Below are 27,745 nucleotides of genomic sequence, written 5' to 3' on the forward strand. Positions count from 1 at the left end.
TACAGATTGCCCTCTTCTCATGGGTATGTTCACATAGCAGAGAGCAGAAAGTGAGATAAGTTCTTGTGTCTCTTCTTATAGGGGCACTAATCCCATCAGTAAGGGTTCCATCCTCATGAACTTACCTTCCAAAGTCCCCATCTCCAGATCCCATCATATCAGGGGTTATGATTTTAGCATAAAAATTTTGAGGCACACAACCAGTCTACAGCAGCCCATAAGAATTCCCACCTCCTTTCTGCCTGGTATCCATGTCTTCCTGTAATTCTCTTTTCTCGAATGTAAACCAGATTTATTGACTCACTTCCAAAGAATAAAATATGATGGAAGTGATGGGATGTCACTTCAAGATGAGGTTATTAAAAGACTGTCTTGGGCATCTTCTTTCTCTCTCTGGCTTGTTAGCCCTGCAAAAAGCCAGCTGCTGCTATGAACTGTTGTACTGAGAGGTCCACATGTCAAGGAACTGAAGTCCTCAGTCAAACATCCCAGGAGGAACTGAATTCCACCAACAACTATGTGAGTGAGCAAATCCTTCCCCACTCAACAATTTGACTGTGACTGGTGAGAAACCTTGAGCCAGCTAACCCGCACCCAGGTTTCTAATCCTGTGTATTATTTTAAGTCCCTAAATATTGGGATAATTTGTTACAATGTAGCAATGTACAACCAATTCACACATCATTCATGGAAATTGTTTAAGATGTAGAATCTAACAACAATCTTTAAATTTCATTTCTGTGTCAATCTTTTACTGGGAGAGGACATTAGTATTCCATTTGCTTGACTCATTTTTTTTCCTTCATCTTCCCATGCTTGTGCTTTGCTATTTCCCCTCTCCCCAGCTGAAGGCACAGTCATTCAATTTTGATGGGATTGGCCCCATCCTTGGCTTCAGGAATTGCCCAGATTACAATCCAAGTTATCCATTTCCACTCCTCACCACAGCCTGTGGTTCACGAATAAGTACATCATCCAAGCCTGAGCCAATCAATACATAGTGTTCTGCTGGTTCCAGTTTTCATTTGGGAGTGGGCACATGATCTAAGTCTGTTATTGTTAATGTCAGCTTGAGTTGAGTATTCTGTACTAGCAACATGGAGTCTTATCTAATACAAACACCATTCTACATTATTTTTACTCAGTAAATTCTCATGAGTAAATTCTCATTTTTACTCAGTAAATTCTTCATGGAAACAGCATAGATGATATCAAACAGGCCAGAGAAACACCTAGTGATATTATTTCATGGTATTAACCTTATATATGACAAATTAATTTTTTAGTTTCTCTGAGCCTCACTTTTCTCCTCTTTCATATGAAGATGATGAGATAGTATACACCTTATATAATTGTTGTGAGGTATTGAGATACCACCTAACCCCAGTAAGAATGGCCATCATTAATAAAACAAACAACAACAGATGCTGGTGAGGATGTGGAGAAAAAGAAACACTTCTACACTGCTGGTGGGAATGCAAGCTAGTGCAACCTCTTTGAAAGACTGTGGTGATCTCTGAAAGAAGTAGAAATTGACCTTCCATATGACCCAGCAACTCCCCTATTGGGAATAAACCCAGAAAACTCAAATCATTCTACAAAAAAGATACCTGCACATGCATGTTTGTTGCAGCTCTATTCACAATAGCAAAAACATGGAATCAACTGTGCTGCACATTGAAGCTGGACTGAATTTTTAAAATGTGGAACATATACACAATGGAATATTATGCAGCCATAAAGAAGGACAAACGTGGACTTCACAACAACTTGGATGGATTTAGAGTCGATCATACTCAGTGATCGATCACAGAAGCAAAGAACAGAGTGCCATATGTTCTTACTCATAAGTGGAACTTGAACACTTATAATACTATAAGAAAGGGATTGGCAGTAGTGGGAAACCATCATGGGAGGGGGATGGGATTGACAGTTGAGGGAAACTTCTAGGGGAGGAAGGGACATACCTCATCAACAAGGGGACCTGCATAATCAATGTTTGTGTACCTAACCCTGAATTGCACCCCACATCTTTATATAAAAATTATATAACATATTATATTGCCTAGCATACAATCGTGTCCAATAAGTGCTGACTATTATCATTATAATCCTTGGGAGAAAGCTGATATAAGTTATAGGCCCTCAACATACTATGTCTATCTGGTTGTTCTTGGATTATATTCAAGCAATAGCACCACATACCCAATTATTTGTACTTGCTGCTTTTAAGAATAGAAAAGAAAAGAAATCCAAATAAAATGTGCTCAGAACTTTCTAAGTAAAAAAGAAAAACATGAAAGGATCCTTCTTTGTTACTTGTATTTGTCAATACCTCTAACAGGAGGTGAGTTCCTAATCCCAACATCTTAGTAATGTTTTGATAACGCTTCCTATCCTGAAAAGGTCAGAATATTCGATCCTGTATAGAAAGACTGGCAATCACTGACTCCAGCTACTCAGTATTACTTATTTGGCAACTGATATTGGCAAGTTTCTGAGTTTTTTTTAGTACATATTTTTTATTTTAAAATTGTGGGGTACAGTTAAGGGTTAGGGATACAAATATGCATTGTGCAGGTACCCTTGTTGATGAGGTATGCCCCCACATCCCCAGACAGATATTGACTACCGTTAATCTCATCTCCCTTCCCCTCCCTGCCCCCCCCCCCATAGTTTCCTACCACTGTCAATCCTTTTCTTATAGTATCACGATAGTTGTTCAAGGTCCACTTATGAGTGAGAACATGTGATACTCAGATCTTTGTTTCTGTGAGAGATCACTCAATATTATAAACTCTAATTTTATAATTTATAAACTCTAATTTATAATTCTGAGTTTTTACAGAACTAATTTTCTTCCACTATAAAATGAACATTAATTATTGATGTCTGGGCAAGGATTATTAAGTGTTCTAAGATCTCTATATTTTAGACTCATAATTGCTGAGTAGAGTGAAAGACTGATTGGTTTATACAAAATGCCTTTGTCCAGTTTTGTTTATCTCTGTAGGTCACATTAGATTTTGTCACTATTTCTCATACTGGTATAGTTTGAACCAGTTTCTGGCTCATTGCATTTATTTCCTTATGCCAATAATTTTTCTTTCACAGCTGCAATGCTCTATTTGCAACTACCTCACACCATTCTTGGCCATATTCATACTGAGTGAACGAGGTTATGAAATAAGTCTCAAGTCTACCACAGGCATACAATTTCCAGGCAAGGAAAGAAAACAATGAATGTAGAAGAAAGAAATATGACTATGGCAAAAGAAGGTAGAAACTCCATCTAGGTTTTCCTTCTCACAAAGGATTCCTTGGTTAGGGGTAACTACTGTTAAAAAATAAATTGTCATGAAGAGAGACACAGAAATAAGGAAAATAAAGAAAGAAAAAAAGCCATACGGAAAGCATACTCATTAAGTAGCATGATAAGCTAAATATTTGGGAAAATACACTGAAAATAAAATGCCTATCAAATTTAAATCTCATAATACTTTAAAGTTCAGTAGTACTTTAGCAGAGAACTTCAGTAGAGAGGATGAAATAAAGATATTTTCAGACAAAGAGAGAGTTTACCATTCATAGACACTCACTAGAAGCATAATTTTTTTAAAAAATCTACTTTGGGCAGAAGGAAATTAATATAGTGTGTTATTGGCACAGGGATAGGTAAAAAGATAAATAAAATAGGATACATACAGAGCGCCCAAACAAAGCTATTTATATATAGTAAGTTGAATTAAGGTAGAGTAGGTATTGCAGTAGAGAAAAGGTATTTTCCATAATGGTCCCAGTGTTGGCATACACATCATATACATCTCACATCACACACAGACTTAGCCCTAGGCAGACTGAAGGCTCAATGTTAAAAGGGAAATTCTAAAATTCTTTGAACATGATATAGGAAAACATCTTTGTGATAGTAAGGTACAAAAGGATAACTTTTTTAAGATTGAAAGAACAAAAGCCATAAAGAAAAAGTAACTAATTTGACTAAATTGAAACTAGAATAATGAACTTTTGTTCATCAAAATAAACCATTAAAAAATTAAAAAGGCAGCCAACACATTGCTAAGAAACATTTGTTGCATCAATAATTAATCAGAAATTAGTGTGATAAATGTATGAATAGTTCTTACAAATAAATAAGAAAAATACAAACAACCCTATAGAAAAATGGAGAAAGGGCATTAACAGACAATTCACAGAAAAGTAATTCATAAATGCAAATTAAACATTTGAAAAAACACCCAACTTATTAATCATCTGGAATATACAAATTTAGTGAAAACAAGATACAAAAGATTAACAGAAATTAAGGCCTAAATGCCAAGTGCTGGTGAGGATGCAGGGCAGAAGAAATCATTATAAATCATTAGTGAAAACTGATACTAATGTTTTGCATTAAATTTGACATTATCTTGGAAAGTTAATGATGTCTGTAGATCAAGCAATTCCATTCCTAAGCACACATTCTAAAATAACTCTTACACATCTGCACGAAGATATATGTATGTGTATATATATATATATATATATATATGAATTTTAAAAACAGTTTTGTTTACACTACCAAATACACAAATAAAAACACTATAGCAACCCAGATGTCCAAAATTAACAAATAATATATATTTATAGAATAAAAAAAAATCAATGAATAATAACAAACTACTATTGGGAATGCTATTATGCTATGTTGCCCTTGCAGATATTTGCACATGCTATCCAGGATTGAGCCACAGCTAATTTGAGTCTTGGCAGAATGCCTTCTTTTAAAAAACTTTTATTTTATATTCAAGGGGTACATATGCAGATTTGTTACATAGATCTATTGAATGATGATGAGGTTTGGGATTCTAATGAGCCCAACTTAGTGAGCATGGCACCCAATGGGTGTTTGTTCAGCCCTCATTCCTCCTTCCTGCCTCCTCTTCTTTAGTAGTCCCCAGTGCCTACTGCTCCCATCCTTGTGCCCATGTGTGTCCAGTATTTAGCTCCCACTTGTGAGTGAAAACATGTGGTACTCAATTTTCTGTTTCTGTGATAATCCACTTAGAATGATGGCCTACAGCTGCATTCACATTGCTGCAAAGGACATGATTTAATTCTTTTCATGGCTGTGTTGCATTCTGTTGTATGTGTATCACATTTTCTTTATCCAGTCCACTGTCGATGGGCCTCTGGGTTGGCTCCATATTTTTGCCATGTAAAGTGGTGGGATAAACATATGCGTGCAGGTATCTTTTTGGCAGAACAATTTATTCTCCTTTGAGTATATACCTGTTTGTGGGATTGCCAGGTCAAATGATAAATGTATTTTTAGTTCTTTGAGAAATCTCCAAACTGCTTTCCACAGGGGTTGAACTAGCTTGCATTCCTACTAACAAGACACTATTGTTCCCTTTTCTCTGCAGACTGTTGTTTTTTTGGGTTATTCACAACAGCCATTCTGACTGCTATGAGATGGAATCTCATTGTGATTCTGATTTCCATTTCAATGTTGATTAGTGATGTTGAACATTTTTTCATGTTTGTTGGTTGCCTGTTTGTCTTCCTTTGAGAAGCATTTGTTCATATCCTTTGCCCACTTTTTAATGAGGCTGTTTTTTTCTTGTCGATTAGTTTGAGTTTCTTATAAATTATGGATTTTGGGCCTTTGTCAGATGTATAGTTTGTGAATATTTTCTCCATTCTGTGGGTTGTCTCTGTACTCTGTTGATGGTTTCTTCGGCTATACAGAAGCTTTTTAACTTGATACGGTCCCATTTGTCAATTTTAGTTTTAGCTGCCTTTGCTTTTGAGGACTTGAATATGAATTTATTTCCTAGGCTGAAGTTCAGGAGAGTATTTCCTAGGTTTCCTTTTGAGACTTTTATAGATCCTTTTGTAGTTCATTTAGTATGATGATTGGGTATTCATGTGCACATATGTGAGACGTGCCACCTTTAAATCTTGTTACAACATGGGCATAGTACCCAGCTGACACACACACACAAAGACTTGTTATAGTTTGTGGTCTTGCATTTAAGACTTTAATCCATTTTGAGTTAATTTGTATGTATATGTGATAGATAAGGGCACAGCTTTACTCTTCTGCATATGGTTAACGAATTTTTCCCAGTATCATTTATTGAATAGGGTGTCCTTTCCCCAATGTTTGTTTTTATCAGTTTTGTCAAAGATGTGTTGGTTATAAGTCAGCAGTTTTATTTCTGGGTTCTCGATTCTGTTACTTTAGTCTATGTGCTTATTTTTGTACCAGTGCCATTCTGGTTTGGTTACTGTAGCCTTGTAGTAGAGTTTGAAGTCTGGCAGTGTGATTACTCTAGCTTTATTCTCTTTGCTTGGGGCTGCTTTGGCTATTAAGACTCTTTTTACTTCCATATGAATTTAAATATTGTCTTTTCTAGGTCTGTGAAAAATTAGGCTAGTAGTTTGATATGGATTGTGTTGACTCTGTAGATTGCTTTGGGTAATAGGGGCATCTTAATGATATTAATTCTTCCAGTTCATGAGCATGGGATATTTTTCCATTTGTTTGTGTCATCTTTGATTTCTTCCACATAATGATAAAGGACTCAACAACAAGAAATATCAATTTTAATGTATACACACCCAACATAGTAGCATCCAGATTTGTACAACAATTGATACTTAACCTAAGAGAGAACATAAGCAGCCACATCATAATCATAGGGAACTTCAACACACTGCTAACAGCTTTAGACAGATCATTTGTCTGATCAGAGGCAGAAAATTCTGAAATTCAACCAACTGACCAATTAAATCTAATAGACATCTGTAGAACACTCCACCGAACAGCTGCAAAATGTAAATTCTTCTCATCAGCACATGGAACATAATCTAAGTTGGACCACATACTCGGTCATAAGTTGTGTGCTTGAAAACTACCGCCACCCTCCCTTGTCCAGAAACATATATTAATCTCAGAAGCACAATGTTGCATGAAAAACATATTTACTGTATATTAATATGTATATAAAGTTCAAACACATGCAAAACTAAGCAATATGATTTTAAGGGAAGAGTAAAACAATGATCAGAACACTGGTCAACCCTGAGAGGTAGGGAAAGGATTTATCTGGAATGGAATGCAAGGAAACTTTGATAGTATTGGCAATGTTGAAATCTTCAGCTAAACTGTGGGTGCAAATATATTTATCTTATTAATGTTTGTACATTAGTTTAGTTATTTGTATAAGACAGACAAATGGACAAATGTCATACACATCAGATCTCTTGGAGCAGTGCTTGCACAGAAACAAGGTAAGGAGCAGGTAGACAATTTCCCATCATCCATTCATTCTAGAGCAGAGCACAAGCACTAATCAGGGATGGATGTTTTATTCTTGGGAGCCATCCTGGTACTTGGGTTGAGAGGATTTTAAGCTGAATGATTAGGAAAGCAACAACTCATATTCTGGCTTGACCATGGACCAGGAAAAAAATGGCAATATGACATTGCAGAACCTTGACTCTGGCTTAAGTTTTTAAATTTGAGGGTAACACCAGCCCTTACCCTGCCATTATCAGAAAACTGTGGTCCTAGTCAAGTGGTTGCAGCTGTATGATGTAGCAAGCTAGTTGCAGAATTTGCCTGATCAGTGTTCACAGCTGGGAAGCCACAGCCCTTCCTTTGCATCCCTGAGGTGTAAGGTCCAAGCCTGTAGTTGACTAGGACCGACTGCCTTAAGAACTGGGCCATAGCAGTTTACATGCAACTTTAAAAGAGGTCACTTCCAGCCGGGCTTGGTGGCTCAGCCTGTAATCCCACGCCTTTGGGAGGCTGAGGTGAGTGGATTGCCTGAGCCCGCGGGTTCGAGACCCACCTGGGCAACTTGGTGAGACCTCATCTCTACAATAAATCAAAAATCAGTCGGGTGTGGTAGCGCACGCCTGTAATTCCGGCTACTCGAAAGGCTGAGGTGGAAGGATCTCCGGAGCCCAGTGGGTCGAGGCTGTGGTGGCCGGGAGCAGCCACTGCACTCCAGTCTGGGCGACGGAGTGAAACTCCAACTCAAAAAAAAAAAAAAGAGGTCACTTCCCTTTTTGAGAGATCAGACCTCAGGAGATGCCTTGAGCAAGCCAATCTTTACATTTAAAAATAATTCACAATAACATAAAAATTAATGTTCTGTAAGCTTCAAAGTGCTATCTTGTAATACCTATAAATCAGAATTTTTTTACTCCTCTGTGTAAAACCCTTCAGGGGCTCCTCATTGCATATCAAATATGTGACACGACAGTTTTCTCTTACTCTTTTGCCCTCAGCCCCTCATAACCTATCTACCAAGTTAATAATTATTAGACTAGTATAGAAAGTTATAGAGTTTGGGTGGCTTCCACATCTCAAACTCAATTATAAAAGATTAAGCTAAGCGCAAATAAGATTGTGGCAGGAGTCATTTGAGACTGGGGAGTGAGGTGAAGATTTCTAGGCAAGCCCCTATTTATCTACAACTTACATAATCCAAGCAATTGTTTTCCTCCTTAGAGAACATTTTTCTTTTAAGGAACTGTGGTGTGCCTGCTTTTCAACTCAGCAAATAATTGAGCCACTTTCATACATGGTAGAGTTCTGTATTAAACTCTTAATGAAAAATAAAATGTTATTGTCTTACTGAGAGACTGTTAGTTGCTGACACTGCCACCATAATAGCTGAGTGTTTTAAACAATAATGCCTACTTAATCCTTATAACAACTCTAGAAGGTCAATGATATTCCCGTTCTACAGATACAGAAAATGATGCTTAGGAAGGTGAAGTAATTAGCTCAATGTCACAGAGCAAACAAATTGTAGGGACAGAATTTGACCTTATTCCCATTTGACTCTGACGTCTATTCACTTATACTCATCCTATGCTAGGTGGAAGGAGTATAATAAGTTCTGGAGTCAGAAAGACCTGGATTCAGATACCCATTCAGTCACTTACAGAAGGGAAGAAGATTGGGATGATCATCAGTTCTTACGTGCTGAATTTGTGCCAACAAGATTATAAAGAGTGAGACTTTATTCTTGGATTAACAGAAAGATTTTAATTCCACCCATGAAACACAGTGTTTAACTCAGCATAAGTTTAACAAGTATTTATGTATCTATTCTGTGCCTCAAACTGTTTTAAGTACTATGAATATACAGACTACTCTCAAAAAAATGTATGAACTTAACTAGGTGCTCAAAAAATTTCTTTGTCTCTGTTATTTTCATTATATACCAAACAGTCACTTGGTCTTTACAGTAATGAAGAGTTTGAAGACTCTCATGGTAACTTTGAAAATAAAAATTACACTATTATGAAAATAATTGCTTAGGGAATAAATTATCTTTTGAAGTTTAGAGAAATGTTTTAAAATTGAATAGTGATGTTGGTTGCATAATTTTATTAATTTACTAAAAATCAATGACTTGTACACTTAAAATTAGCAAATTTTATGGTATGTAAAATATACCTCAATAAAGCTGTTAACAATTGTCATTAAAATGTAACTATCCTGATATCATGTACAAATAGGAGTAAAGTCAATATGTACTACCTCAAAAGCATAATGGTAATCAGTAAAATAAATGTTAACCTTCCTTTTCTATACTCTTAGCAAGGCTTAGTGAGAGCAATTAAGTTGGCAGAGTTAATATTTGACAGGGCTTGATATTCAAGAAGTTTATTTTGGTCAGTAGACAGAATATTCTACATGGAAGATCTCAGCTTCCTTCTTAAGATTTGAGTCATTGATACAAAGAGTGAGGTTAACTTGGGGGAGAAGTATTTCTGATAAACCTAGTCTAGAACAAGATAATGATCTCATGTTAGCAATACCATCATAGGGTAAAAAAAAGTAAGTTAGTGGGTAAAGAAAGTAAAGTGACAGTCTCAAGATTTTGATACTGATGAGATGATGTGAGAGGGAGAGAGTAATAACATTTCATAAGAGGTAAATCAAAATGCAGAAAAGTCCTATGTGCTTTCATTAAGCAATAGAACCTGCACATGACGAGCAACATGTATGTCAAGCAGGTGACCTAATATTAAATTAGAGAAGCCTGGACAAGCGTGGCAGTTGTGGCCATGCTCATAAGCAAAGGGTATGTACTTTAGTTACTGGACTTAAGGTCAAACATGATGTCCCAGAGGTCTTGGAGTCTTTTATGATTCTGGAATAACACTCCAAGGGCATGACCCTGTCCTTCATGCAAAAACAAGAAAAAAGTAGGGAGTAATTGGACAATCCATGAATGGGATGCAAAAGTAGAGAGCTTAAGTTTCTCAAAAGCATATTTGGATGGTGGGGGTCCCAGAGTACTAGTCTGGGGGTGACTTCTTAGTCATGGCATGGAGGGGTAAGGTAATCATAGAGGAATTGAGCATCCACATTCCACAATGTCCCCACAAGATCCCCTCTTCCCCCCAATCCCGCCACAGACTTCTAAGTTGTCATTTAGTAGGCATCTTTGAGCCCTCTACTCAGTGAGGCTCAACCTTGGGCTTCCATCTCTATCTCTGTAGAGTCCAGTTTTAGCAAGAATCCTGCTACGTCAATGTAGAGAGAAGACTCACCCTCAATATCTGCTTATCTCACTACTGAATTCTTCATCTTCTACCTACAGTATCAGATCACTGTGGCCTGCCTCCAGCAAAGATTCCTATCAAGTCATTTGAGCCAGAATCTCTTATTACCTTTGATGCTTCCTCTAAGCAACTTTCTATTTATCCCAACTTGCTCCTTAGCTATAAATTTCCACTTGCCTACCTGTATTTAGACTCCAGTTCTATACTGAGGGCTTTTTTCCCCTATTGCAATAGTCCTGAATAAAATCTGTTTTTATCACTTTAACGACTATAGGCTCTTTTTTTCCTCTGAAGTAGTCTTTCTTCAGGATCTTCAAGGATGAACTTCTGCCTTGACTAAAATCTATTCAACATTTTCATTAATGACCTATGATCAGAGATTTCTATAATTGGTAGCTAAAACAAGGTCAAAACAGAAGTAATGTTGATAGTTTAATCAGGATTTCCAAACCTACTACTCCAGAAGAAAAACTAAGAAGGCTAAAATGGTAGGTCAACATCAGTCAAATTGAACTTTCTTTTTGAGTTGGGCGTCTCACTTTGTTGCCCAGACAGTGGCACAATCATGGCTAACCACAGTCTTGAATTCCTGGGCTTGGGTGATCCTTCTGCTTGCCTCAGCGTTCTGAGTAGCCAGGACTACAGATAAGTGCCATCACACATGTCTACTTTTTTTTTGTAGAGATGTTGCTATGTTGTCCAAGCCAGTCTTGTGTTCAAGCAATCCTCCTGCCTCCCCAAGTGCTGGGATTACAGGAGTAAGCCACCATGCCCAGCCAAAATTAAACTTAAGAAAAAATAATCAAATACACTTTCAAGATGGCAGATTAGAGGCTTTCAGTGTGCCTCACCCATTCAAACACAATGAAATAGTGTGGAAAGTTCAACACAGTGAACACCAATTCAAGAAGGAAAATGGATATTCCTCAGAATGACAAAGGACATCCCAGATCTCAGGGAGGAGAAGGTGGATGAACAACCACACAACCACCACGATGGTGCTCTGCAGAGAAAAATGAGTGCAATCCTGGATTGAAAACTCCCCTCTCAGACATACCTTTCAATGAAGAATCTGCTTAACCCAGGCCATGGGAGAATACCCCATTTCTCCCAGACCCTAAAGCTGTCTCAGGGGGAGGCTGAGAGTTGATGAAAGAGAAAGACACCCAGTAAAGCCGCAAGTGTTCTCTCAAATCCAGCCCCATGAGAAAGATACCAGGTTTGACCCAGGACAAATATCTCTGAAACAGAGACCACTGCAGGCATTTGATTTTCTGCCCAGAGACAAGAGTACTCTGGAGCAGGGGAGGAGCCTCCCATAGCTGAAGCAGGGCAGGGATCGTGGAGGTCACCCCAGGATTTGGAGCTAGATCTGGGCTTATCCCATCATGGGTCAAGAATATTGGGGGGCCTGCTAAACCCACATTTCCTGTCAGGAATAGAGACCAGCAGACAGCATCAGATATGTGGCTTAGAATCAGTCTTGTGTGTCATTGCCTGGGTACCCCACCTTGCCCCTCTGGGAAGTTGGGGTGAGAAGCCCCAGAAACACTGAGGAACACCAAGAATAGCAGCCTAAATGACAGAAGCCTAGCAGGGGGACTCTATTCCCATGCTCTTGAAACTGTAGCCTGAGCAGGAGAGTTGCTATAACTGCTCGCTCATGAACATTGGATCCCACAGTCAATGTCAGTTTTGCAAACTGGAATGTTCAGTGAGCACCACTCCTAATAGCCTCAGCCTTCCTCCTGGACTAGTTGAGGTAGCACGCCCCAGCAACTCTGAGGAAAATGAGAGTCCCTACTCCTACACATCTGAGAAAGCAGTCTAAGTGGCAGCAAGAGGACTTTACTCCTATGCACTTGAATCAGCAGCCTGAGTGGCAGGAGAATTCCTGATTCCATGGTTTCTCCCAGGTAGTGAAGCTTGAAGCCAGGGCCAACTCTGTGACCTTGGATCGGGCTGCAGGTGTCATTATGGGGCACCACAGTCTGTCCCCTAAGTCTGTCAGGGAAATATGCTCCCCCATACCAAAAATCAGGTGGCTCCCATTTCTACATACGTGTATTAGTAGCCCAAGACACCCCCTCCTTTACTGGGCAACTATCCATGTGTAATGAAGCCCCCTATACTCTATAACCTAACATACCCAATCACCTGGAATAGGAACCTGAGTCACCCCTCTACCTGGGGGTAGAGTCCTTGCTGTTGTACTGCTCTCTCTGCTCAATGCCCAGATATATCCCACGTACCTGGAACTCCCACTCTTCTAGATTAGGAGCTTAAGCCACTTTCTTCTTCCTGAGCAGAGGACTTGAGGCAGCAGAGGTCCCCTAACATCTCATCAAGGCACACTTCTAGGCATGTGGAGGCCATACACCAGACCTAGACTGGAGCGGGTAGATGCCTGTGCCTGACATCAGTGCACCCATAGGTGGGTCTTCCTGGCTTGGCCTCACTCATCTTCATTCTCCCTTCTTCAGGTCTGAACTGGGAGCACAGACCACAGTGCACTCCACTGAGACAACAGAGATATTCTTCCAGTAAACAAGAATCAAATAAATCAACAGTAACCAGCTCTTACTCTTAGGCATCACCTGCTCTCCTGGAGATTGAACAACACAACAAAACAGGTAACACAAAAACTGTCACAGGCACACACACCAAGGAGCAAGATAAGTTTCTTGAAACCACTGCCATTCCAGCCCCACAGGAGGCAGTGAGTCAGTCTATGGTCACACTACATCACTCTTATAACCAACGCTGAGGAAAGCCTACATAGTCAGGCTGTATATATCAAAGGAACTCAAACAAATTGGCTGCCATAGTTCATCCAAATGAGAAAGAACCAGAAAAACAACTCTAAAAGTATGAAAAAACAGAGTGTTACCCCTCCAAAGGAACAAACCCACTCTTTAACAACAGACCCTAACCAAAATAAAGTCCCTGAAATGTCAAATAATGAATTCAGAATATTGATTATAAAGAAGCTCAATGAGATGCAAGAGAAAGTTGATAACAACACAAAGAAATTAGCAAAATAATTCAGGAGGTAAGAGGAGAGATTGACAACACTAAAAATACAAAAAACAAAAAAAGTTAGTGACAGAAATATAAAGCACAAAGCTTTAGCAGTAGGCTAGATCAAGTGGAGGAAGGACTCTCAGAACTGGGAGACAGGTCTTTCAAATTAACCCAGTCAGATAGAAGTAAAGAAAAAAGAATAAAGAAGAATGAACAATGGCTATAAGAAATATAGGATTATGTAAAATGACAGGATTATGAATCTTAGGCATTCCAGAGGGAGAAGAAACTAAAGTAAAAAGTATGGAAAATATATTTGAGGCAATAATTCAAGAAAAATTCCTTGGTCTTAAGAGAGCTCTAGACATCCAGATACAAGAGCTCAAATAATTCTTGCAAGGTACATCACAGGAAGAACCTCAACAAGCCATGTAGTTGTCAGATTCTCCAAAATCAACAAGAAATAAAATATCATAAGAGCAGCAACAGAGAAGAACCAAATCACCTACAAAGGAAAAGACACTAGACTAACAGCAGACTTCTCAGCAGAAATGCTATAAGCCAAAAGAGAATGAAGGCCTACTTTCAACCTCCTTAAAGAAAATAATGCCAATTAAGAATTTTATATCCAGCCAAACTAAGCTTTATAAATGAAGGAGAAATAAAGTCCTTCCCTGATAAACAAACACTAAAGCAACAAGTCACCAATAAACCAGTTCTACAAGAGATGGTGAAATGAATTCTAAACTTGGAAATAAAAGGATGGCTTTTGCTGTCTTAAAAGAGTATACAAGTACAAAGCTCAGAGCAATTATACATTTGAATATCCAAGGCAGCCAACTTGTAACATTATGGCAGGAACAAAATCTCACATATCAACATTAACCTTGAATGTAAATGGTCTTAATGCCTCACTTAGAAGAATGAAAGTGGCAAATGGATTTTTAAAAAACCCAACAATATGCTGCCTACAAGAGACCCAACTTCTGGCCAAAGACAATCACAGACTCAAAATAAATGGGTAGAAAAAGATACATAAGGTGAATAGGAAACAAAAACAAGCAGTAGTAATCATCCTCATATCAGATAACTCAGACTTTAAAACAAAAACAGTATTTTTAAAAAAGACAAGGAAAGGCAATTCAATGAGAAGATTTAACTTCTTTAAACATGTACACACTGAACATTGGAGCAGCCAAATTCATGAAACAAACATTACTTGACCTTAGAAAACACATTGATATCATTATAATAACAGTGGGTGATTTCAACACTCCACTGGCAACATTAGACAAATCATCAAAGAAAAATTAGCAAAGAAACACTGGACTTAGACTGAACACTGATATTGTTAGACAAATCATCAAAGTAGAAAGTTAGAAAGAAACACTGGAGTTAAACTGAACTATAGAGCAAATGGACCTAACAGATATTCATGGACCTTTCCCACCCAACAACTACAGAATGCACTTTATTCTCATCTCTGCACAGTACATTCTCCAAAATAGACCATATATTTGTCCTTCAAGCAAGTCTCAATATATTTAAAAACATCAAAATTATACCAAGTATCTTCTCAGATCACGGTGGAATAAAATTAGAAATCAACATTAAGAGAAGCCCCCAAAACAATACCATTACCTGGAAACTAAACAACTTGCTCTTTAATAACCATTGGGTAAATAATGAAATAAAAGCAGAAATAAAAAAATTTGTTGAAACAAATGAAAATAGTGACACAACATACCAAAACTTCTAGAAAATAGCAAAATCAGTCTTGAGAGGAAAGTTTATAGCATTAAATGCCTGCATTAAAAAGAAAGATTAGAAATTAACTGCTTAACCTTGCACCTCAAGTAACTGGAAAAATAAGAACAATCTAAACCTAATGCTAGCAGAAGAAAAGAAATAACAAAGATCAGAGCAGAACTTAATGAGATTGAGAGCAAAAAAACAATACAAAGGATCAAAAAGTTGGTTATATGAAAAGATAAGCAAAATTGAAAGACCACTGGCTAGACTAAACAAGAAAAAAAGATAGGAGACTCAAATAAATTGAATAAAAAATGACATAGGAGACATAACCACCAATACCACAGAAATATACAAGATCATCAGAGATTACTATAAACACCTTTATAACAACAAACTTGAAGTTCTGGAGGAAATTGATAAATTCCTGGAAGCATACAACCTCCCAAGACTGAAACAGGAAGAAATAGATACCTTAAATAGACTAATAATGAGAAATGAAATTGAATCAGTAATAAAAAAAAAAATCTTCCAACAACAAAAAAGCATAGGGCCAGATGAATTCACAGCTGAATTTCATCAGTTGTACAAAAAGAAGCTGGTGCCACTTCTACAGAAACTTTCAAAAAATTGAGGAGGGACTCCTCCCTAGCTCATTCTATGAAACCAGTATCACACTGATACCCAATCAGGCAAGAACACAACAATAAAAGAAAACTACAGGTCAATATCTCTGATGACTATAAATGCAAAAATTCGTAACAAAATACTAGTAAACCGAATTCAACAGCATATCAAAAAAATTATCCATTAAGACTAAGTGGGTTTTATTCCAGGAATTCAAGGATAGTTTAATATTCACAAATCAATCAGTGTGATCCACCTCATAAACAGAAGCAAAAATAAAAACCATGTGATCATCTTAGATAATAGATGCAGAAAAGGTATTCAATAAAATCCAACATCCCTTTATGATAAAAGTCCTCAACAAACTAGGCATCAAAGAAATATATCTCAAAATAAGAAGCGCCATATATGAAAAATCCACAAGCAACATCATACATAATTGGGAAAACCTGAAAGCATTCCCCCTCACAATAGGAACAAGATCACTTTTTATTTAATATTGTACTGGAAGTCCTAGCAAGAGCAATTTGGCAAGAGAAAGAAATAAGAGGAATCCAAATCGGCACGAAGGAAGTTGAAGTCTCTTTGTCTTGTATAACACAATTATCTACCTCAAAAACCCTAAAACTCTTCCAAGAAGCTTCTAGACCTGATAAATCTTCAGTAAAATCTCAGGATATAAACTCAATGTACAAAATCGCAGTAGCATTCCTATGTACCAACAATGCTCAATCTGAAAATCAAATTAAGAGTTCAATTCCATTTGCTCTAGCCACAAAAAAACAAAGAAAAAACTAGGCACACACCTAACTAAGGAGGTAAAAGATTTCTACAAGGAGAACTACAAAATAATGATGAAAGAAATCATAAACAACACAAACAAATGAAAGAACTTCCCATGTTTATGGATCAGACGAATCAATATTGTTGAAATGACTATACTGCCCAAAGCAATTTATAGATTCAATGCAATATCAACCAAAATACCAACTTCATTCTTCATAGAACTAGGAAAAAAAATCTTAAAATCTATATGGAACAGGGCAAACCCCTTGAGTCCCCTCCCACTGTGGGAACCTTTCTGTACTCTTAATAAATCCTGTTTTCTCACTTTCAAAAAAAGTCTATATGAAACCAAAAAAAAGCCTGAGTAGCTAAAGCTATTCTGATAAAATAACAATTGCAGAGGCATCACATTGCCTGACTTCAAATTATACTATAAAAATACAATAACTAAGACAGCACGATACTGGTACAAGAACAGACATATATCAATGGAAAAGAATAGAGAACCCAGAAATAAAACCACATACCTACAACCAACTGATCTTTGACAAAGCTGAGAAAATAAACAATGGGGAAAGATTACCCTATTTAATAAGAAGTGCTGGGAAAATTGGTTAGCCATATGCAGAAGAATGAAACTGGACCCTTAACTCTCACCATACACAAAAATAAACTCAAGATGGAACCAAGACTTAAATGTAAGACCAAAACCTACAAAAATCCTAGAAAAAAACCTAGGGAACACTATTCTGGACATTGGCCAAGGCAAATTTATGATGAAGACCCCATAAAAAAACAATAAAAAGAATAGACAAATGGAACTTAATTAAGCTTCTTCACAGTAAAAGAAATCAACAGAGTGAACAGAAAGTCAACTGAATGGGAGAAAATATTTGCAAATTATGCTTCAGACAAAGGACTAATATCTGGAATCTACAAGGAACTCAACTCAACATGAAAAAAAAAAAATCAAGGCCAGGCACAGTGACTCAAGCCTGTAATCCCAGCACTTTGGGAGGCTGAGGTGAGAGGATTTCCTGAGCCCATGGGTTCAGGACCAGCCTGGGTAACTTGGTGAGACTTCATCTCTACAACAAATCAAAAATTAACTGTGTGTGGTAGTGTGCTCCTGTAGTTCTGGCTACTTGGAAGGCTGAAGCGGAAGGATCGCCTGAACCCAGTGGGTCAACACTGGTGTGGCTGTGAGCGTGCCACTGTACTCCAACCTGGGCAACAGAGTGAGATTCCAACTCAAAAAAAAAATCAAAAATGGGCAAAGGACATAAACAGACACTTCTCAAAAGAAGACACACAAGCGGCCATCAAACATATGAAACAATATTCAACATCATTAATCATCAGAGAAATGCAAATTAAAGTCACAATGAGATATCACCTCACACAGTCAGACTGGCCATTACTAGAAAGTTGAAGAATGATAGATGTTGGGGCGGTTACAGAGAAAAGGGAATGCTCACTCACTGTTAGAGGGATTGTAAATTAGTTCCACCTCTATGGATAACATTATGGGGAGTTCTCTAAGAACTAAAAATTGAATTACAATTTGACCCAGCAATCTCACTACTAGAAATCCACCCAAAGGAAAAGAAAGCAATATATTAAAAATATACTTGTATGTTCATTGCAGCACTATTCACAATAGCAAAATCATGGAACCAATCTAAGTGCCCATCAGCAATTGATTGGATAACAAAATGTGGCATGTATAAAATACAGAATATTGTACAGCCAAAAAAAAAGAGAAAGAAATCATGTCCTTTGCAGCAACATGAATGGAGCTGGAGATCATCATTCTAAGTGAGCTAACTCAGAAACAGAAAACCAAACACTGCATGTTCTCAATTATATATAGGAGTTAAATGGCCCCAAAGATGGAAATAATAGATATTGGGACACCAGTACGGAGGGAGGTGAGGAGGTAGGTTAAGGTTCAGAAATTACTTATTGGGTATAATATTCACTATCTGGGGAATGGGCCACCTGAGACCCAATTCCTATCACTACACAATAATAATGAACATGCATATGTATCCTCTGAATCTAAAATAAAAGTGGGGAAAAAAGAGCAAGGAAAAAAAAATGTATATTCCTGTTTTAATTTTGGTAAAAGTTAGTGTTGAGAATACAAATGGGTAGTTCTTGCTTAGTAAACTTAACATGCATGTGTGCTGAAATTGCATTTAGGTAGACTTCTAAGCTTAGAATGAAAGAACAGTATGAAAAATAGGACAAACAGATTTCACTGAGAGACTCATACAGACCACCAGGCCTCACCTTATTCTACACTGGTCCAAACACATAGGGAGTGTTTGCCTGTGTATTTATCTTATTTTGCTTAAGAAACAAGCACCCGATCAAGTGCCTTGCTAGATCATTCAGAAACTTTGAAAGTCATTTGTCTGTGCTCAGAAAAATTCTATTTTAACTGTGCTTTGGAGAGTCCAAATTGGTAGAGTCAATACCTGGTATTGTCATTTATTCTATTCAAGACAGTTGCCTATAAAATGGGGGAAAAATGGTTAAAAATCCAAAGTGTTATCAGTAAAGTAAAAAAAGAAAGTCTTGCTTTTTCTAACAAAAAAGTTGCATTTTATATCTCAAATTATTTCCACGAGGCATATTTGTGTGAGAGGGGAACGAATACCTTCAATTGTAGGAGCTACCCCAGGCCCTGGGAAACCAGACATGAAATGGTTGAGATGGCCAAAGTTTGTCACTGGGGACTAGGGATTAGAACCTGGTCAAAGCAGCAAATAAAAAAAATTTAAAAAGCTCTTAAAAGAACCTGACAAGGGAAGCTTAAATCTTATTTTAAAGGGTCGGTTGTACTAAGCCCCGAAAAATTCAATCCTCTGGAGGACTATATCTCACTAAGAAAGCTCCACGTAAGTTTATCATGTATCCAACACCTAGACATTGGGCCTTGGAGACTACTAGGATAATATTTCCTCTGGATTAGCACTGAAGCTTGGAAGTGACATTTGAACGAGGCATACTTTAAACTCTAGAGCTTTTCCGATTATAAAATGATAATTCTGAGGGGAAAAAAAGTACTTACTGCATAAAGAAGTTGCCAAGATTTATAACTTGGATAATCTTCTTTTTTCAGGCAGAATAACTTATCAGGCCAAGTATATTTTGGTTGTTTTTGTTTTTGTTTTTTTTAACTACAGTTGATTTTCAACAGATATTAAGGGCTAAGCATCTTTGTTTTAGTGTTTTGCTTTTCCTGTTTCCCCATGTCCAAATGAATGATTATATAACTTTTTGTTACAGGTGACATCAGCAATTAAATTGCACAAACGGTACAGACACATTACCAGGAAATGCCAGCCTTAGTTCAGGGTAACCTTTGAAGCTTTACCCACTAGTCCTCTGCACAGACTTCATGGGCCACTCTGAGGCTCTGGTTCTCTGAGGAAAGCCAGAAAATAATGAAGTGAGGCTGAAAAGCTGTCCCTTCTTTACTCTGGGTGCATCTATCAAGATCTCTGAATCACTGTGAGATCTCCTATCATTCCAGTTATAAAAGGGTACTTCAGATGAATTAAATATCTAGTGACAGCCAAAGTCATAAACTACTTGACTCCTTTGAGTCATTTTCTCAGGCTGATTTTAATAATACTTTGGCAGGCATGTGTGTTTTGTGTATTTGTGAATATCCGTTGGTTTGGAAAACATAATTTAAAAGAGTGCATCTCTATATTTGCATTTGTATACATTCATACAAGGCATCTGGAGAATAAGCAGGACAGATTTGCATTTGAGCCAGATGAAGTTTACTTTTGTTCCACTTCATAGCTGCAGGCTGATTTCTAATAACTCATCTCTTTTACAAATCTGTGAGATCTGCCAATAGCAGGACTGAGGGACAGATTGTGATTGGATCATGGTTAATCCGTCACCTCTGGTGGCAAAACAACGACTAGATTTTCTGACTGGGTCAATAAAATGATCATTATACAGATAATTTATCCCTCTCGAAACTAAAATGAATCTTGAAACAAAATGTCAGAAAACTGGTTTTTTACACTTCCATATATTCTCTAGAATAAAGATTAGAAACCTAGAGTGAAAAAATGTCCTGGCTTCATGTTGCCAATCAACTCTGGCCTCACCTTTCTGTTCCTTTTTGACATCACTCATTTCTTTCCCCATCCTCATCACTTACACCTCTTTCCCAAGACCCTGATAGTTCTTTTAGAGGCCTGAAAGTCATACTAAGTCCTTGAGTTGCACAAAAAATTCTGTACACACTCAGAGCAGTTTTGCTAAATTTTACAAAATTTGAGGACTTACGTTTAAGAAAACAGTGAAAATTGGTGATTCTTAGAGTTAGGAAACTCAGAAACCACATTTAAAATCAGCATTAGCCAATGTGACATCAGAATGATACATATTAAATATTCAAACATGGTGATTGAAATCAAAATTCCAGATTTGAAGAACTACATGAAGTAGTTATTTTTTTTTTTTAATTTTTAATTTTAAATATGTCAGGATATTTTATGATGCAGAAGGGTATCTGCTTTCTGGAGCTATAAAAAAAAATGAGAGAACATTTCCCTCTTGATTTTTCTCAGATTTCTGTCACAATTCAGGGTTAGGTATACAAATGTTCATTATGCAGGTAACTTGTTGATGAGGTGTGTGCCCCCCCCCCCCCGCCCTGGCATTTTCCCACTACTGCCAATCTCACCCCCCCTCGCCCTCCCCTGGCAGTTTCCCACCACCGCCATTCTCTTTCTTATAATATTACCATAGTTGTTCAAGGAACAATGAAGCTGTTATTAAGAGCAAGAAGGAGAACAGTTGAAGAGTAGGTTTGCAGATCAGCTATGACGTTATAAAACTTAGTGCACAGCATCTCAGAAGGAGCTTAGAATAATTGGGGGATTATGCAATGTTGGCACCTGGATTACATGTAATATATAATGAAAGTTGAGGTCTAAACAGACTATTTTAAACCTATGGCATTCATTTTTAAATGGTTTTTTATTACTTTCCATGATCCAATCACTTGACTAGGTGGTAGGGAGCAAATTGAGGACAAAACCAGTCTCGGTCTCTTGTCTTTATGAAGCTTACAGTCTAGTGGAAGCAATCAAAATTAGCCAGATAACATAGACACGTGTGACTGCGTCTCCATGTGATTGCTAAGGAGAGGCACATAATGCTAGGAGAGCCTATCAAAAGTGAACAGAATTTAGTCAGAGAAAACTGCCCTGAGAAATTGACTCTCTTTTTTTTTGAGTTGGAGTCTCACTCTGTTGCTCAGGCTGGAGGACAGTGGCACACTCACGGCCAACACAGCCTCAACCTGCTAGGCTCAGGAGATCCTTCCGCCTCAGCCTTCCAAGTAACTGAAACCACAGGCATGCACCATCAAGACTAGCTAATTTTTCTTGATTTATTGTAGAGATGAGGTCTTACCAAGTTGCCAAGGCTGGTCTTGAACCCACAGGCTCAGGTAATCCTCTCACCTCAACCTCCCAAAGTGCTGGGATTATAGGCGTGAGCCACTGCACCTGGTCAGAAATTGACTCTTGAGCAGAGATCTGAGAAATAAGAGGAGTTAACTAGAAACATAATTGCAGACAAAGAAGGCTACTCCCCATTAAAGTAAATTTGACAGTGTTAGTGTTGCTGTTTCTTTAAAGGTGATTCGTTGATTTAATAACTGTTAAGACTAGGATGAAAAGTTACGAGAAAAAGCAGTATCAATGGGTTGTGCCGTTTTCTTTTAATATTTACTCCTCAATGAATCAAAGGGCCTAGCTCAAACTCCTTGCCTTATTCTTTTTCTAGGCCCTCCCAACCCTGTTAGAATGTGATTTTGCTCCCAGGGTTGAAAGAAAGAGAGAGAGAGAGAGAGAGAGAGAGAGGAAGAAGCAACCCAAGCAGAGTGTTATAGGCTATATCAAAGAATTCTGTCTCAATTCCAAAAACATATAAAGTCATTTGGAGTATCTCAAGCAGAGAGGAAGAGAGGAAGATGGGTGAAGGTGGGGCTGACATCGCCAGGTTTACATGTTGAAAAGATTATTCTAACTACAATATGGTAAACAGATGGAGACAATAGAATGATTAAAAGTTTGATTGTGTAAGTAATCTTTGCATCAGAAATATTACTAAAATGAAGTGTCCCTTTCACATTATATGAAAAAAGAATATAATAATCACTTTTCAATTTATTCATTTAAGCATTTATTGTGCCTTAATTGTACTGCTTTAGGCACCAGTGTTATTTTCATGATATTTAAATGGTTTCAATACTGAAAGCCTAAAACTTAGTCAAACTATCCATTGTAGAATGTGAGAAGAATAATGAGATTTTTTTGACATGTAAAAGGCACCAAAATTACCTCCTACACACCATTTCAAAGAAGGATACTGACAAATGTACTGCACCAACATGAGCATGTAGACCAAGAATACTAATGAGAGTACACATTCTAAATAAAACAAAATCAAAATCCTAATAATTTTTCTTGAATAAAGAACTCAACAGGGTCAGGTATTTCTTTTCATTCATAATCCGTTTCTGGTTCAACAAGCAAACCTCAGAAAAAGAGGTCTCTTTTTTTTTGAATCAGGGTCGTACTCTGTCACCCAGGCTGGAGAGCAGTGGCACAATCCTGGCTCATTGCAGCCTCAGTCTCCTGGCCACCACACCTGGCTAATTTATTAATTTTGTGTAGAGGGAGGTTTCGCTATGCTGCCCAGTTTGGTCTGGAACTCCCATGCTCAAGCAATCCTCTTGCCTCAGCTTCCCAAAGTCTGAGATTATAGGCATGAGACACTGCACCTGGCCAGAAGACATCTATTTGAATACAACAAATTATTAATTAGGACAATAAGTCAGATTTGCAGATTTTAGAAGTAGTCTATTACATTTCATAGGACATAGCAACAAATTCTAATATCTATACTTTCAAAGATTCCTTTGTACAAAAAAAACTTCTAAGAATAACTTTTTAAAAATAACATATAAGGCAGATATATTCGTACACAAATCTAAAGAAGAGTAGAATTGGTACTTTTCTAAACTTTTTCAAATCATCACTCTATCAGGATATTTTATGATGCAGAATGGTATCTGCTTTATAGAGCTGTAAAAAATGAGAGAACATTTCCCTCTTGATCTCAGATTTCTGTCACCAGCTGTTAGGAAGGCCAAAATGTTTAAGGCTAAGAATTAGAATTTCTTTAGTCAGCACTGAGAAAAAAAATTAGCAGCCCCTCAAAGCCCAAAGCTTACACTGAAAATTAGAAGGCAGAATGTATGAAGTGTTTGCTGACTTCCAGGCAAGATGGTAATGGAACAAGTCAGACTGTGAGAGTCTCTGTAAAAGTGAGTGTCCATAAAGACTCTCTGCATGAGTGGGCATGTGCCAGTGGGTGAGTGAAAATCCATCTGAAGGGAGACTTCGGTTCATGTGCCCAGGGATCTCCTCCAGAGGTGACTGCAACCCACTGCTATCCTGAGATTAGAGACCTGGGCAAGCAGGATTATCTTCCATTCTCAGGACTCTCTTGAGAGGAGGCAACAGAGAACAGCTACCCTTCACCACCTGGCATCCATCCAACACCATCACATGCAGTAGCAGACTGGGCAAAAGCAGGAGGATCCAAGGAGATGGCAGGTTGGGGAAATCTGGAATAAAGTTCCAATGCCAGTGATGAGATGCCAACAGGAGCCATCTTCTCAGTCCCCAGACAGGGCAGAGACTTGCATTGTCCCGTCCAGCTCTGCCCAGCTTCCATCTTGAGACCCAGAGGTTAACATCTCATCAGGACTTGGATAGACAGACGCCCCTACCCCACACCAGAACAGGCACAGACACATCATATCTGAGTGGGAGACTTGACAGCAGCAGCGAGTAGGGTGAGTCTGGATCTGATCCATCCTCCTCCCACAGTAGTCCATTGGGCATCTGACCCATGCTGAGAGCAACCCTACCAGCCTGCACTGAAAACAGAGGGGAGGGGCTGGAGACCAGAGCCACTACCTAAGGTGGAGGTCTGAAAGGATTCTGGACTCACAGAAACAGTCAGACAGCAAACTTTTGGTTTGTTTGGGGTATTTTTGTTGTTTTTTGTTTTAGTTTTAGCTTTTTTCTTCGTTCTTTCTGTTTTTCCTTACGTTCTTGTACTTGCTTTGTTTCTGTTACTATAATTTTTTTTAAACATGTTCTGTTTATGTATGGGTATTTTTGAGGGAGAGGACACCATTGGGGAGGTTGTTTGCTTGTTTGAATGACTGTATTGTTTATTTATTAGTTGGTACGCCTGTCTGTTTTCCCTCTTCTTCTTCTCTCTCTCCACTTCCCTTTCATCATCCTTTTTCCTTTTTCCATTCTTTTCCCTTTTCTTATCTCATTTTGCTTTCAGGGGACAAACAGACACCCTCACTGCATGGACAGATTGTAAGGAAGTGTGAAGGGGGTTCCAGGGGGCCCACACACCTGTCAGCGGATACTGAGATCTGCAGATAGCTTCTGAATCACAGCTCCACCCTTATTTAAATCTCAAAACTGCAGAAAGCACAGGCCCCACCCCTAGCCCAGGCTCAGAATTGAACAAAACCAGAGGATCTACATAAGGAAGAATAGAAGACTGAGCAAACAGAAATTAAAAAACAAAAAACAAAAAACCATCACTGAACAACAGAATTAAAGAAAAGGTTAAAAAAGGGTGGGGGGGATGGGGAGGAAAATCTACACAAATGAAGAAAACCAAAGTAAGAATATGAGTCTCACACAGACTCCTGGGAAGTCAGTCACTGAGAAGACAGACTCTGGCACTCAAACAATAAAAAGCCCCCAGAATGACTGGTCTCAAACCACAAACCCAGATATCAATATATTAATAAAGAGAATAAATAGTAATGAGGAGAGACAAGAGGAAAGAATCAAGGAGTTGATAACTGAGATAACAGCAATGAAGAATACAGTGAATGAAAAAAACAACAAACTGATAAGCATGGAAAGCAGAATTAACCAAACAGAAGAAAGAATCTCAGAGCTTGAGGACCAAAATATGGAACTAGTCCAAACTGTTAAAAACATATAAAAGAAGCTTAAAAAGATAGAACAAAACCCCCAGGAGATGAGTGATTATTTCTTCAAGAGGCTGAGCCTCAGATTAATGGGAATCCCTGAGGCAGATAGAGAAACAGAGACCACCCTGGAACAAACATTCCATGAGATTATCCAAGAAAACATCTCTCATCTCATCAGTGATTCAGTGATGCAACCATTCAAGCAATAGAGATTCAGAGAACCCCTGCATGACAGAAAATGGGAAGACCAACTCCTAGACACTAGTAATTTGCCTACACAAAGTAGGTATAAAAGAAAAAAATCCTAAAGGCAGCAAGCAAGATCAGACTACCTACAGGAAAAGACCAATTAGAATAGCAGCAGACTTATCTGCAGAAATACATCAAGCTAGTAGAGCTTGGAGCCCCATCTTCAAAGTTCTCAAAGATAAAAAATTTCAACCAAGCATTATCTACTCAGCTAAGCTAAGTTTCATCAGTGATGGAGAATTAAAATCCTTCCCAGATATTCAATCCCTAAGAGTTTACCCTGTCTCCAGATTAGCTCTACAAGAAACACTTAAGAATGTATTAAACACAGAAGAAAGGAAAAAATATCAACCACACCCTTCCCAAGAATGCAGGAAAAAATTGAAAATACACATAAATCAACTCAAAAATCAGAAGAAAGACAACAAATAAGCAAACAGCAGCAAAACAACAAACTATGTAAGAACCTCATGACAATGAAGATGAAGAAACATCTTACCAAAATTTCTGGAATGTCATGAAAGCAGTCCTAAGAGGGGAATTCATATCTCTATGAACACAAATGAAGAAAATGGAAAGATCACAAATTAACAACCTAACAAATCACCTAAGGAAGTTGGAAGAGCAAGACCACCAAAACCCTAACTTCAGCAGAAGAATCAAGATCCCCAAAATAAAATTCCAAATTCAGGACATAGAAGACAAAAATAAAATACAAAAAAAATCAATGAAATAAAAAACTGATTTTTTGAAAGGATAATCAAGATTGATGAATCCTTAGCTAGATCAGGAAAAAGAGAGAAAAAATCTGAATAAACACAATCAAAAATGCAAAAGATGAAGTCACAACTGACCCAGAGGAATGTGAAAGATTATCAGAGATTACTATGAAACCTGTGTGGAAACAAACTTGAAAACCTAAATGAAATGAAGGACTTTCTGACATCATGCCACCTCCCCAGGTTGAAACAAGAGGAAATTGAGACCCTAAATAGACCAATAACAACATAGGAAATTGACTATGTCATAAGAAAACAACCTACAAAAAAAAGACCATATGGCTTTCCAGCAGAATTCTACAAAGCATACAAGGAGGAGCTGATACCAATCTTATTGAAAATATTCCAGGTAATCAAAAAAGATGGAACTCTCCCCAAATCATATTATGAAGCTAACATCACATTGATACCCAGACCAGGTAAAGATCCAACAAAGAAAGAGGACTACAGGCCAATATCCTTGATGAACATAGATGCTAAAAATTCTCAACAAGATTCTAGCAAACCAGATCCAACAACACATCTCAAAAATCATCTACCATAACCAAGTAGGATTCATCCCTGGGATATAGGGCTGGTTCAACATCTGCAAGACCATAAACACAATTAAATACATCAACAGATATAAAGACAAAGGTCACATGATTATATCATTAGATGTGGAAAAAACTTTTTAGAAAATTCAGCAACCCTTCTTAATAAAAACCCTTGAATATCTAGGCATAGATGGAACATAGCTCAAAATAGTAGAGCTTTCTGCAAGAAGCCCATAGCCAACATACTGCTAAACAGACAGAAACTGGAACCATTTCTCCTGAAAACTGGAAGAAGACAAGGATGCCCACTC

This window comes from Carlito syrichta, unplaced genomic scaffold, assembly GCF_000164805.1.
Source record: "Carlito syrichta isolate Samal-C Ts95f unplaced genomic scaffold, Tarsius_syrichta-2.0.1 Scaffold233958, whole genome shotgun sequence".
Classification (NCBI taxonomy): domain Eukaryota; kingdom Metazoa; phylum Chordata; class Mammalia; order Primates; family Tarsiidae; genus Carlito; species Carlito syrichta.